Source organism: Panthera onca, chromosome C1 (genome assembly GCF_046562875.1).
Source record: "Panthera onca isolate mPanOnc1 chromosome C1, mPanOnc1 haplotype 2, whole genome shotgun sequence".
Taxonomy (NCBI): domain Eukaryota; kingdom Metazoa; phylum Chordata; class Mammalia; order Carnivora; family Felidae; genus Panthera; species Panthera onca.
The window spans coordinates 59,214,345-59,229,828 of NC_138346.1; the positions used below are offsets into that span (position 1 = coordinate 59,214,345).

General features: G+C 36.2%; 1 protein-coding gene across 1 annotated transcript in view; it reads left to right on the forward strand.

Annotated features, from left to right (window-relative positions):
- OLA1 (Obg like ATPase 1) overlaps positions 1-15,484 on the forward strand; it is a 170,917-nt gene that overhangs the window by 20,168 nt on the left and 135,265 nt on the right. The window lies entirely within an intron of this gene.

Here is a 15,484-nt window from a genome sequence, read left to right on the forward strand (position 1 = left end):
TTGTCTAGTATTTTTGTAGGTTTTTTAAAAAATTCATTTGCGTAGTAGTTCATTTTTATTGTATTTTACAAAAGTCCACCTCAGATAGTTTGAGAAGCACTGATTTAATTGGGTGGAGGTATATAGACACCTTCTGGAAGGGTTTGAGGTGCAGGTGAAGACTAGGGTTATGGTTGGGGTTGCTTGGGTGGGAGGGTGGAATTCAATAATGTAGAGTAGTGTTGCTTAAAGCCTTACATTGACAAGAGCCTTTGTTTTCCCGACACTTTGACTTTTTACTGGTTCTGGTGACTGATGTGAGAGTTTCTTTTTTTTTAATTTTTTTTTTTTTTTAATTTTTTTTTCAACGTTTTTTATTTATTTTTGGGACAGAGAGAGACAGAGCATGATCGGGGGAGGGGTAGAGAGAGAGGGAGACACAGAATCGGAAACAGGCTCCAGGCTCCGAGCCATCAGCCCAGAGCCTGACACGGGGCTTGAACTCACGGACCGCGAGATCGTGACCTGGCTGAAGTCGGACGCTCAACCGACTGCGCCACCCAGGCGCCCCAATGTGAGAGTTTCAAAGAGATTTGGAATCAAGTGTGACTCCTAGGTTTTTGGACTGGGCCAGTTGAATGAATCTTGATGCCATTCACTGAAATGTTAAATGTAGAAGGACCAAGAAGTCTTGGGAGAGAGTTGATGAGGTCAGTTTGGGACAGTTTCTTTGCATTTTTGAGCCTAGGACATACAGATAGAAGATATCTTTAAGAAAGTAGGATTGATAGGGCAGGTGTGACAGGAAGATGGGGGTAAGAGAACTGAAGTTTTGGGTGTGAGAGGGATTGGACTGATGGATGGAATAGAGCTTGACATGAGGTAGCAGGGAACATAGGAGAGGACTGAAAAATGGAAAGGTCATGGATCTGATTACCTGAGGAGGTTCAAGAACAGATATGTTGGGTATAATGGGGTGTGTGCTTAGAAAGGGATATTTGGGGACACATGGGTGGCTCAGTCGGTTAAGTATTTGACTTCAGCTCAGCTCATGATCTTGCGGTTTGTGAGTTCGAGCCTCGTGTTGGGTTCTGCTGACAGCCTGGAGCCTACTTTGGATTCTATGCCTCTCTTTCTCTCTCTGCCCTTCCCCCACCCATGCTCTGCATCTCTCTCTTAAAAATAAATAAACATTAAAAAAAAAGGAAAGGGATATTTGACTTAAAATTTTCTGAAGTGGAGCAGTTCAGGGTGATGGTAAGATCCTGATAATGGCCTAAAACCATCAGTAAATGTAATCAAGTCTTTGGTTTGTTATCTGTTGTGTAACATTCATCTGTTTTTCTAACCCTTAGGGAAAATGAATTTGGTTAGGAGCATATATACTTTATTGCATTTCATTCAGGCTAAAACTATTATAAAGAAAAAAAAAGTCTGTTTAAACTAGATACCCTGGTTTCTTATAGTAATTTGATTTCAGAGGTATTAACTTGTAAAAATATGCATCTTAAAATTGATGATATACGGTATATATTATTGTATAGTGCATAGAACCTAGGATGATAGTTGTATAACCAGAATTTTCAAAACATCTTCATGGAATTACAATCAATAAAAAAGACTTGTAGAGATTAAATAGATACAATGATTACCTTGAAGCTGTGAAAATTGGGAATTCTTTAATTCTAAATTATAATATATTTTTGTCTTTAACAATCAGATTATGGAATGAGTGTGAAAAAAGATTTTATCTTTCATATTACTCATTATTTAAAGATTATTTTCTTCAAATATCTTAAAGTCACCAGAAATGCAGTTGACTTGTTTATTTATTAAATAGTAAATGCTTTGTGTTCTGGGTGCTGGAAATAGATAGTGGGTGGCAGAATCTAACATTCTCTGATTTTATGAAGCTTCTAGTCTGGTAGTGGAAATAAACACTGAATCATTATATTAATAAGTGTGTAATCACATTGTTGGATTTGTACTTTTTTTTTTTTTTTTTATACCTCACTGGGGAATTACTTACTTATTTGCTTATTACCATGTTTGAAACTTGTTTGAATTCTTAAGTTCATCATTTCTTATTTTGGTGAAAAAAATCAGTTTTCTGTGTTTATATTTTTTAGTTTTTCTGTTTTTGTTTTAGATAGTTGAATTAAAGCTACCAAGAAAGGGGATGGGACATCTGGCTGGCTCCGTTGGCACAGCATGCAACTTTTGATCTCAGGGTCATGAGTTTGAGTCCCACATTGGGTGTGGAGATGGTTTTAAAAAAAACTACTAAGGGGCGCCTGGGTGGCTCAGTCGGTTGAGCGTCCGACTTCGGCTCAGGTCATGATCTCACAGTCTGTGAGTTCGACCCCCACATCGGGCTCTGTGCTGACGGCTCAGAGCCTGGAGCCTGTTTCGGATTCTGTGTCTCCCTCTCTCTCTGCCCCTTCCCCGCTCATGCTCTGTCTCTCTCTGTCTCAAAAATAAATAAAAAACATTAAGAAAAAAAATAAAAAAAAAAAAAAACTACTAAGGAAAGGGACAGCATCGTGATGATATCTATTAGTGTCTAGGGCACTTTTAAGCTTTCCATTAGAACATGTGAAAGTTAGGAGAGAGAAAAAATTATGAGTGGGAAATTTTGGTTTATTTATTAATTTATTAATGCTATGCTTCTCTCCATTAATTTAATTTAAAAAAATTAAACTTTCTCTCACCTTGCTTACTTCCCTTGGTTATTAGGCATTTGTAAATACCTACATTGCCTCAAAATTCTTGTTTTAAATATAAATACTTTGACAGGTTTTCTTTGGCTTTAAATCATTAGCTCACTCTATCTTATTAATTTGACATATTAAAATTTTTTTATGTTGTTTATTTTATTTTGAGAGAGAGAGAGAGAGAGAGAGAGCGAGCACAAGCTGGGGAGGGACAGAGAGAAGGAGAGAGAGAATTCCAAGCAGGTTCTGCACTATTAGTGCAGAGCCTGATGTGAGGCTGGAACTCAGGAACTCACGAACGCTGAGATCATCATTGAGCTGAGATCAAGAGTCAGATGCTTAACCACCTGAGCCACCCACGTGCCCCTCATTTGACACATTATTTATGGAACACCTCTTTCAAGTGTGCTAGATGCTGAAGGATGTGATAGTGGGTAAGAACAGGTAAGACTCTTACCCTCAGAGAACTTACAATACATGGAGGAGACAGACATTGAACAAATGGTCATATAAACACTAGATGCTATTCTCTGTGCACAAAGAGGAGAGACAGTAGTGTGCATGTGAGTGTGTAGTGTTGCCTTGAGGAAGTGATGGTTATGCTGACAGGTAAAGACTGAGTGGGAACAAATATATTAGGGGAAGGAGGAGGAGAAGGAGAGACTGATTATTTAGAGTAAATGGCTCTAAAGAAAGAACTGTCAGTGTAGGTAAGATGAATGGTGAGGAATAGGAGGGATGGAAGAGAGCCAGGGAGGTAATTGGGGATCACCATGTCCACCATATTAAGGTTTAATGGCTTGAATATGAAGAGTTTTTTTTCTAATGTTTATTTTTGAGACAGAGAGAGAGACAGAATGTGAGTGGGTGAGGGGCACAGAGAGAGGGAGACACAGAATCTGAAGCAGGCTCCAGACCCTGAGCTGTCAGCACTGAGCCCAATGCAGGTTCCAACCCAGGATCTTTGAGATCATGACCTGAGTCGAAGTCAGACACTTAACGGACTGAGCCACCCAGGCTCCCCTGAATAGTTTTAAATAGAGAGTTGGGGTAGGAATGCAGATTAAATTGTTCCAGGGGCTTACTTTGCAGTTACTCAGTTGAGTTATATTTTTAATGTTTTAAGAAATCAAAATGGAGTTACACCAAGAATTTGAAATTTCATTCTGTCATAAAAAGATTATTTTCAAGATGCTCATAATGATTTCCATAGATGTCTGGGCATGAAAAACATAGAATACTTCTTTTGTAAAAGGATCTATACACATTACTAAATTTGCTTACCTCTTAAATAGTGTTTTCTCCTTGTGAGGTTTGTTGCCTAATGTGTAGGTATTTCAGATCCCTTCTCCATTAATCATTAGAGTTGTCTTTAAAATTTTATTTTCAGGGGGTTTCTTGTTTGTAAAGTATTCTAATAAGGTAATGAGAGATACTAGAAATAATGAAAGATAATCTTGTTCATATGTACGCAGATATGGAGATAGACTTACCTTTTAAAGTGTGTTTTTAAAGTGACTGAATACTAACTCATAGCTATGGATTCAGCTACATAAATAAGAATTTAATGTTTCAGCAACAAGGGTTGCTGAAGTGAAAGTCTTTTTTTTTTTTTTTTTTCTGTTTATTTATTTTTGAAAGCATGAGAAAGGGAGGGTCAGAGAGAGATGGAGACAGAGTTTCCATCTGAGCTGTCAGCACAGAGCCTGGTGCGGGGCTTGAACTCATGAGCCATGAGATCTTGACCTGAGCCAAAGTTGGACACTTAATCGACTGAGCCACCCAGGCACCCAGTGAGAGTGAGTCTTAATGGGACACATAAAAATAAAAAAATTGCCAGACTTTGTATAATGGGAACTATTAAAGCTAATCTTTTTATTCTGGTGAATGTTATAAACAAAGTTTTGTGGGAAGTATTTTTAATAGTACCAATGAGTCTTTTCTTATTAAAATTAATTTGAAAACAGAATCAGTTTTATTGCAGGGTGACTTTTTTTTCTTGCTCTATTTTAAATGCTTAGAAAACTTTTGCAAAAGAACATTAATTGAAGAATGATCTAATAATGTGTTCATTATGTGAAACTTCTTAGGTAGGTTATTGAAGATATTCCTTTAGTGTGTTAAGCCAGTTTGTAGCAAACGTAGACTAATTTTGTATAGGAGGTAGATATAATAATTTTTTTTTCTGCACATAGTAACATGGATTTATCTCAAAATAATTATGCTAAGTAGAAGCCAGTCCAAAAAAAGAGCATAAACTATATGATTCCATTTACATAAGATTTTAGAAAATACAAACTAATGTATCAGAAGGCAAATCAGTGGTTGCCTGGGGTCAAGGGGATGGGGTGGGGTAAGGGGGAGGGATTACTAAGGGGCATGAAGAAACTTTTGGGGTGATGGATATGTTCATAATCTTGTGATGGTATCACAGGTATATACATACTGTATACCAAATTTTACACTTTATGCACAGTTCACTAAATGTTAATTTTTTACTTCATAAAAGTAAGAAAAAGAAAAAAAAAAGGAAAAGGATGTGGAAATTAAAAAAACACACACACACAATCTTTTATGTCACTTTTCCTTCTAGGGGAGTTTTGATTAGACTCTTTTACCTGATTGTATCAGTAGTATAAGCATTGAAGATGTCATATTTCTAGATAATAATTAGCAGATTGGTACACTATTTGTATTGATTTACAAATCAGAAGTCAACCTGACATTTTATGAGTCTGGGGATTTGTGGAGAAGAAACTTGGATTTTGGTGCAATTAAAGTGAAATTATCTGTCTCTTTCATACATCAATCTGATAAGTACAGATTCTTTTCAACTAGACAATTCCTTAAAAATTCCAAAATATTACTTATTGGCAACTTTGTTAGTAAGTTTGTTGGGCAACACTTGTTTTTTTAAGTGTATTTATTTTGAGAGAGAGAGAGAGAACCAGCAGGGCAGGGTCAGAGAGACAGGGAGAGAGAGAATCCCAAGCATGCTCTGCACTGACAGTGCAGAGCCTGACGTGGGGCTCAAACTCACAAACCGGAAGATCATAACCTCAGCTGAAATCAAGAGTTGGATGCTTAACCGACTGAGCCACCCAGGTGCCCCTGGGCAAAACCTTTTAAAAAAATTTCATTTGTAAAGTTCAGGATTTGTGTGTATTTTAGTTTTTAAATTACCATATCGTAAAATTGACTTGTTTTGGCATACAGGTCTTTGAATTTCAGCATATGTATAGATTTGTGTAACCACTGGCACACAGGGTGCAGAACACTTCACCTCAAAAATCCTCTTAGGCTATCCCTTTATAGTCACACTCTTGTCACCATGAAACATGATAGCTGTTGATCTGTTCTTCATCACTTGAGTTTTGTCTTTTTGAGAATGTTATATCAGTGAAAGAATAGGAATGTGCAGTGTTTTCATTTTGGAAAGATGTTTAAGGATGAAAACTAATGGTGTTATTAGCATATCCTCTGGGCCCATCCATCAGACATGTTTCTGGAACCTAGGAGGGGCTGAAGTTATTCCAGAGGGCATTGGTTTTCAGTATTTTTTGTTCTTTACTTTTTCAGTTTTCTTTGATCTCATTCTTCTGTTCTTTTATGGATCTTTTAAGTGTTTTTAAACAACACAGTGTTTCTTTCACTCTTGGTGTTTTGGGAAATACTACTCTTTTTCCTTTCAAAGCTTGCTTTTTAAAAATTCATAATAAAATTGTTAAAATTTTAAAATTTAAGTCTTGAACTAACAGGTAGAACTGCCTATCTCTAAAACATAAAAGTGCCTGGAAATACAGAATGTTATGAAAATGGTAAGAATACTGTATTTGTCAGACTTTTCTACCAAAGAGCTCTCACAGCAAAGGATGAAGAACTTGAGGGCCTTTGGTACACAGTGCAGCCCCAGACACTTGACTTCAGGGAAAAGTTTTGGCATCTCATGGTTTACTTTCCTCTGTACTTCCAGCAGTATGCAGTCCCCAACTTGAGAAGCAGGATTGTAGGTTGATATAAACACCCTAGACCTATCAAAAGACCTATCTGACCAAACAACTAGGTCCAGCTTATAATAATAATGACTATCTTTATAGCATTTTGTTTCTTTAGTGCTTTTTAAATTGTGAAGTCTTGATCATCAAGCAACCCAGTGAGATGTGTATTCGTTATTGTCATCCTCATTTTCAAATGAGAAAACCAAAGCTTAGATAGGTAAAATGATTTGCCCAAGTCACATAACTGAAAGGTGTCAGTCCCTGTGATTAAACCAACTTTGTATGGCATCAGTCCTTCCTCTCCCACTCTGTCATGACCCGTATCATTAACTGTAACTCTGTGTTGTCAAATGTCTGGAAGAAATAGATGTTTGAGTGAAAACTTTGACAGTGTATGGAAAAGGTACCTCATTTTCTGAGGACTAAAGGTAGCTGTGTGTGTGTGTGTGTGTGTGTGTGTGTGTGTGTGTGTGTAAATTCTTAATTCCGGTATGTTTTCATACAGTGTTATATTAGTTTCAGATGTACAATACAGTGATTCAGCAATTCCATACATCACCCAGTGCTCATCACAAGTGTCATCCTTAATCTCCTTTACTTATTTCACCCATCCCCCGCACCTTTCCTCTGGTAGCCATCAGTTCTTTATCGTTAAGAGTCTGTTTCTTGCTTTTTCTCTTTTGCTTTCCTTTGTTCATTTGTTTCTTAAATTCCACATCTGAGTGAAATCATATGGTATTTCTTTTTCTCTCACTGACTTATTTCACTTAGTATTATGCTCTTTAGCTCCGTGTTGTTGCAAAAGGCAAGATTTTGTTCTTTTTTATGGCTGAATAATAATCCATTGTAAAGGTAGCTTTTACTCTTGAAGCCTGTGCCAGAGCTCCATGGAGTAGCATTGGGGGACTCAGGTTACATTGTAATATGTGCATGCTTTTGTAAGTACCTATCCAGGTAGAATATTTTGTTTCCAGTCATTTGTATTGCTGAACAAAATACATAGGGTCTGACGATTCTATTAAGTAGAAAGTCAGTAAAGGGTTTTGATGGATTCACTGCCAGTAGATTTCTTGTCTCTCTCTAGCACCTAGAATGTACCTTTCTCAATTTGCTTTACCTGTATTCAGTAAACAAGATAGGGGGTCTTTAAAAACTTCTATTAAGAGTTAAAAATAGTGGAATATAAAATCTTCTGTCAGCTCTATTGATAGGGGAAAATACATGTACTTTTGTTTGTTAAATGGAATATAAATTCTGCTTGGGTTAAGTTTATGATATAGTACTTTCATAATGTAAAAGAAAGCTCTTAACTTGAAAAGTGTTATTAATACATGCTGACTAAAGCAAAACCTTTTTAGATAGAGTTTTAAATAAGATTAAAGTTAACTTGAAGAGTTAATTTTCCCTGAAAACATGAGATGGAGGGGGGAGGGTTAAATGTGAGATAAGAATAAGGTTTTTATAAATTTAATACATAAATTACCAGCTTGAGGAAACCAAAACATAATACATTTGGATGACACATTAAGTGATTTTTTTAATAAGTGACTTTTTAACAAGTGAGATGAATCATTTAGAGGATTGTGTTTATTTATTTTTATTTTTAGGGTTTTTTTTTTTCAGTTTATTTATTTATTTTGAGAGAGAACAAGTGGAGTAGGGGCAGAGAAAGAGGGGGAGGGAGAGAATCCCAAGCAGGCTCTGCACTAGAGGTGCAGAGTCTGATGCAGGGCTCAAACTCCACAAACCATGAGATCATGACCTGAGCTGAAACCAAGAGTCAGACACTTAACTGACTGAGCCACCCGCCCCTAGAGGACTTTAAAGTAAACTTTAAGAGAGAATAGCTATTGCAAAAATTTGTTGACTAATTTAGGCAAATGTTAACGAGTCTACTTTATGAAAGCCCTATTGTCTTTTCAGTTACTTCTTCCCTGCCAAGGTAGTTGAATATACACATCTAAGACATAATATTCATTTTCAATGTTTTGTTGCAGGTAGGAAGAAACATGTACACCAGGTCTAGTTTTAGCAGCCCTGTGAATGAGAGTGATGGGTTGTATGTGGGGGAAGGGGAGCACGGTTTGGTAGGCTGTTCCTGTGCTCCTGTCAGTCCTCTCTTGATACAGGTTTACATGGAAGTGGAGTTGGGAAGAGCTTGAAGTTCATAATTTCAGGTAGCAAAGTTGTGCTTCCAAAATACCCAACACTCATTTTATGCCTGAAAATAAGGTGCTGTTTATTGTGCTGGAATTTCTAGAATGTTAGACATATGTTGAGTTAAGCGTAACTCAAAAAAATGTTCATACATGTTTCTAAGGTTTCATGCCTATTTTATGGCCTATCTCTTCAAGCTATTAAACAAAACAAATAGTTGACTTCGAAGGATTTCTTTCTTTTTTTTTTATTCTCTATGCTTGTGTTGCTTGAATGAACATTCAATACTGACACAAAGAATGCCACAAAAATTGTATTTCAGTTGGAATTAATCTGTTTTGGCTTCCTGCAAAAATACTTGCAGTCTTTTTAGTGTAATTCAGTTATTTTTATAAGTAGCTATTTATGACATCACAGAAGATAAACTTTAGATGAGAAATAAATTTCAGAGGCTAATTATCTTTCAACACAGAGACCTTACCTCATATGTTTTTATGTATTTTATATTTAATGTACTTCCATGAAAGGATAAAGGGTTATAATTGAAATTAGGGGGAAAAAAGAGCATTATCTCTGAGATTTTGTTGTGGATCACAATTTGAGAAATGCTAACTAAAACTACGGTCTAGCCATGTTTATTTTAACAAAGGTGCAGTATCATAAACCCTGTATAAACACTAACTCGTTTACTCTTGTTAACAGCTCTGTAAGAAAGGTCCTGTTATTATCCTCATTTTGTAAATGAGGAATCCAAAGAGTAGAGGAGTTACAATACTTGCCCAAGATTACATTGTTAGTAATGCTAGCAGTAGGTAGAATCGGATTTTAAACTTACTTCTGGTTACAAAGTCCTTGCTCTGTGTTGGTTTAGTCTGTTAATCTATGCTGATAATTATCAATGCAAATAAAGAAGTCTTTTTTTTAAATCACAAAAATTTTTATTAGTCTGTGAGCTCTTGAAACTTTTTGTCTATGCATCACTTCTCGGCCTTTTGGCTAAGATCAAGTGTAGACACTTTTTGTCTATGGACCCACTTTGAAAAACATTTGTCTAAATTCCAGAGAAGTTGCCTTGATGTTTATCAGTTCTAGGTCAAGCAGTTTTAAATAATACCCAAATTACGTAATAAAAAGACCATGGAAAATTATTTGCTTTGTAAATTCCTAAAGGGAAAGGATGACTTTATTTAGAGAAAAATATAATGTGGCTTAGGCTTTTAGTAACAAAGATGACAAAACATAGGTCAGAAAGAGAATGCATTTGAATTTACTCTCACACGTTCTTTTTTCTGGTATTTTCATTTTTTTATTTATGAAGTGAATAAATAGACAAGTGATCAGTAACCGAGGTCCTGGCAGTGTCTGTAGCAGCCTTCATTAGTCTTTTAGATGGTAACTTCTTTTTGGAGGTTGTATGGAACTAACATGTAACATTTGACGGTGTGACTTAATGTGACTTAATGTGCTCTGTTCATAGCAATCCTGTAGGGGAGGTAGTATGTCTGTTTTAAAGATGAGAAAACCGAGGAGGCTTTAAGAGACTAGGAAATTAGGCCATAATTAACAAAACTGATGAACCACCAGAGCTATGATTTGAATTCAGGTCTGCCTGAAATGATGCAGCTGGCAGTGCTTAAAAATCTATAAGCAGTTGGATGGTTATTTATCTGAAATATAAATTGTTTTCTTTGGTCTCAATGTCAAACTATTTGAATGTTGGTGATGTTCTAAATAATCATTCCCCTACTTAATTGTCCCCCACACCCCGAAAGTATCTTGAAGGTTTGAAATTATGCAGAAATTTTTTCTTGTGCTAGCTGTATCTATCTCCTAGTTACCTGTCCACCTACCTACCTTCCTTCTTTCCTCTCTCCCTCTCTCCATTCCTTCTTTCCTTCTTTGTTTCTTTCTTTGTTATTGAGGTATAGTTGACAAACTGTATTATTCTTTTAGCTAACTGCTTTTGGGATTTTTGAGCCACACAGAACATATTCTAATGGTTTGTATGATTTTTTATTTTTTAATTTTTTTTAATGTTTACTTATTTTTGAGAGAGAGAGAGTCGGAGTGTGAGCAGGGGAGGGGCAGAGAGAGAGAGGGAAACACAGAAGCCGAAGCAGGCTCCGGGCTCTGAGCTGTCAGCACAGAGCCCAATACTAGGTTCGAACCCACCAACTGGGAAATCATGACCTGAGCCGAAGTCAGATGCTTACCCTGTTGAGCCACCCAGGCACCCCCTGGTTTGTATGATGTTTTAAAAGTGAAAAAATTGGGGTGCCTGGGTGGCTCAGTCGGTTGAGCGTCCGACTTCAGCTCAGGTCACGATCTCGCGGTCTGTGAGTTCGAGCCCCGCGTTGGGCTCTGGGCTGATGGCTCAGAGCCTGGAGCCTGCTTCCGATTCTGTGTCTGCCTCTCTCTCTGCCCCTCCCCCGTTCATGCTCTGTCTCTCTCTGTCTCAAAAATAAATAAACATTAAAAAAAAAAATAAAAAAAAAATAAAAGTGAAAAAATTTCTCCATATTTTTGGCATAATTGTCACACATTTTGGGTAAACAACTTTGAATAGCTATGGTTATGCCCATTGCTAATTATGTGATACTAACTGTAGATCAGGAATTCTTTATGAATTCTCTGTGAATATATTCTTTTTAACTTTTTTTTTTTTTTTTTTTTACTGACCTTACCATTGAGAAAGAAATAACAGTTTCTGGTGTCTGAAAAAAACACTAGAAATTAACGTTCTAAAAGTTCTTTAATGGATTAACAACTTTTGAAAATAAAATAGATATCCTTTATACTTCGTATATACACTTTTATGGGAGATTTTGTTGTGAACATCTATTGTAAAAAGCTAAACACTGTTTATTTTTTTAATTTTTTTGAAACTCATTACCATATTTCCTTAATAGGCTGGTTATGTATATAAGCTGAAGGAGATTTTTAATTTTTTTATTTAAAAAAATTAATTAATGGCGCTTGAACTCAGGATCCTAAGGTCAAGAGTTGCATGCTCTACCAACTGAGCTAGCCAGGTGCCCCTGAAGGAGCTCTTTAAAATTTGGAACAAAACCTAAGTCTTCATTTACTTTGGATCAGAAATGCAACTGTTTGATGTTTAGGATGTGCTTTTCAAAACGGTACCTTAGTTACTTGTTAAATAATAGTAAAGATAAAAATGAAAGGGAAAAAAATCAGAATCATGTTAGCATAAGGCAAATATTGTATTATTTTGCATTTTAGTCCAGTGCTTAAAGTGGAAAGAGTGTGGGTTTTGGAATCACAAAACTGAATGTGATTTATGGCTCTATATGATTGTGAAAAAGTAATACTAAGTCTTCGAACTTCATTTTTCTCATGTAAAATGTGGGTTGTAATACTAGAGTTAAATTATTTGAAGTTTAAGAGATCATTCTATGTCATTGCGTATAGTCTTATTTTTAAAAAATTTTTATGTTTAGTTTTGAGAGAAATAGACAGAACGTGAGTGGAGGAGGGGCAGAGAGAGAGAGGGAGACACAGAATCTGAAGCAGGTTCCAGGCTCTGAGCTGTCAGCACAGAGCCCAGCACAGGGCTCGAACCCACCAACCACGAGATCATGACCTGAGCTGCAGTCAGACACCCAACCTACTGAGCCACCCAGGTGCCCTGCACATAGACTTATTTTTCATGTTGTTACATTGGTGTAACCTTTTTGATGAATATAGGTTTTTAATTTCAACATTTAAAAGAAAAAAAATTTTTAAGGTTTGTTCATTCTTGAGAGACAGAGAGACAGAGCATGAGTGTGGGAGATGCAGAGTGAGAGAGGGAGACGCAGAATCTGAAGCAGGCTCCAGGCTCCCTGCTGTCAGCACAGAGCCCAATGCGGGGCTTGAACTCACGAACTGTGAGATCATGACCTGAGCCAAAGTAGGACACTTAACTGCCTGAGCCACCCAGGCGCCCCTCAACATACGTTTTTAATTAAAAAAATTTTTTTTATTAAGGTAACATATATAAAATAAAATTTACCATTATAACCGTCTTTAAATGTTCAGGTCAGTGGCATATAGAACACTGACATATTGTGCAACCATTATCACCATCGATTTCCACAACTTTTTCCATCATCCCAAACTGAAACTCCGTACCCATTAAACGATAACTTCTAGTTCCTTCCTCCCTCAGTCCCTGACAGCTGCCTTTCTACTTTTCTCTGAATTTGACTACTCTAGGTACCTCATATAAAGTAGAATCATATAATATTTGTCTTTTTGTGACTGGCTTATTTCATGCTTCATTGTTTTCTAACTGCTGTGTCATTATCCATAGTATGGAAGTACCAGAGTTTACTGAAGTAGTTCCTATTTGTGGGCATTTATTTATTTCCCCAGCTTCATTGAGATATAATTGACATACAACATTGTGTAAGTTTAAGGTGTAGAGTATGATTTGATACACTTCAATACTGTGAAATGATTACCATAGTAAGGTTAGTTAACACATCCATCACCTCACCTAATTAACTTTTTGGCGTGGTGAGAACATTTAAGATCTACTCTTTTAGCAACTTCCATAGTATAGTGTTGTTAACTGTAGTTACCGTGCTGTACATTAAATCTGTAGACCTTACTCATAACTGAAAGTTTGTACCCTTGACCAGCCCCTCCCCATTTCCCCCACCTCAGTCCCTTGCAGACACTAGTCTACTCTGTTTCTATGAGTTCAGCATTTTTAGATTCCACATGTAAGCAGGATTATACAGTATTTTTCTTTCTTTGCATGACTTATGTTTCACTTAGCATAACGTATGGGCATTTGTTAGTTCTGATTTTTTTTAATTGCAGAGAATGTTGCTAATGGACGTTACTGTGCAGGCTTCTTTTTGGTACATGTCTGGGTACTTCTCTAAGAGAGATTCCTGGAAGTGGAATTACTAGGCCAAAGGGCATATACGTTTAGAATTCTATCAGATATACCCCAATTCTCCCCCTCCATCCCATGGGATACTGATGTTTTAAAATTTTTATTTTTTGAATAATTTTAGATAGGTCTCAGATTGGAATAGATAAACTATTTAAATGGTTCAAAAAAAAAAATTGATACAACATTGGGTTTACATGGAGAAATCTTATTCCTACCCACATTTGGATTCCTCTGTTTTGCCTTCATGTATAATGGTATTTATTGGTTTCTTGTGTTATTTACTAGAGCAAGGATTGGGAAATTTTTTTAGTGGCCCAAATAGATATTTTACTCTGTTGCATGTTTCTCTCTCTCTCTCTCTCTCTCTCTCTCTCTCTCTCTGTCTCTCTCTCTCTCTCTGTCTCTCTCTCTCTCTGTTTGGAGCACTTTAAAAATGTAAAAATTATTCTTAGCTCTGGGGTCAAACAAAAATAGGACATAAGCTTTAACTTGCTGACCTTTGTTCTAGAGTTGTTTATGCAGTATGGGTACGTGAAATATATTAATTATATATTTATGTCATTTGTGTTGAAAATGTTTTTGTCAATCTTTTCCTTTGATTTCTTTATACTTTTATGCTTAGAAAGTTCTTAATCTTTCTCATGACCAGGTAAATATTCACAACTGTTTTCTTCTAGTTTCTTTTTCTTTTTTTTGAGATATGCATGCATTTGTACACATGTATACACTTGTGTAAGAATCATGTAGATCAAGGTTTAGAACATTTCTCTCACCCTTCTCAGATAGTTCCCCACTCAGTGTAATCATTTTTTTGACTTCAGTCATCATTGATTATGCTTGCATATTCTTGAACTTCATATAATCATATATTCTGTATTCTTTTGTGCTTTCCTTCTTTCAGCATGATGCCTGTGAGATTCAGCCCTATTGTATATTGGCATTGATCATTTGTAATTTGTTAAGTCAGAAATTTGGATTTTACTGACTTTAGGGCTGATGTGCAGGATTGTATCACTTAGTAAACAGAGTTGATGCTTTAACAACTGCATATCAACACACTGTGAATGGATTTGAGAGGGAAGAAGTTTGGGGCAAAAAGAACAACCAGAAGGTTTTTGTAGTATTTCATGGAGGAAATAATGGGCGCTAAATTTCAGAAAACAGTCAGTTGAATAGAAAAGCAAATTTGAGAGACTTTATGAAGAAGGATGGAACTAAATGATAGGCTTTTCTTATATCTCCTATAAACAGAATTCTCCTCAAATAAGACTGTTTGCCAAAGATTCAATACAGAATAGGGAAAACAGCAACCATCTTATGATAAACAAATTCTTTTTAAATTCACACATGCAGCAACTTCTGATTACAGGTGTTTTATTTAGAAAAATGATTAATTTTTTCACTATAGTTTAGTGAGTCAATGTGATTTGTTTTTACCAATTTTTAGAAGCAATATAACTTCCTATTGTTAGGTGTTTAAAGCTTTGAACATGACTTGCCTATTGATTTCACTCAATCCTTAGCTTTTTTAAGCTGGCATTAGAAGTTTTGAAGTGATATTTCAACTGGAAGCTGAGGTGTTTGTGCGTTATCTGAAGGACAGCACCTTTGTCAGTATCACTGCACCTACTGTTAAGCTATTTATAGATAAAACTTGTTAAAGTTTCTCAACAGGTACTTAGAGATAAGACCTTGTAGGCTAGAAACAAGAGTGCTGCTTTCTGAGCTAG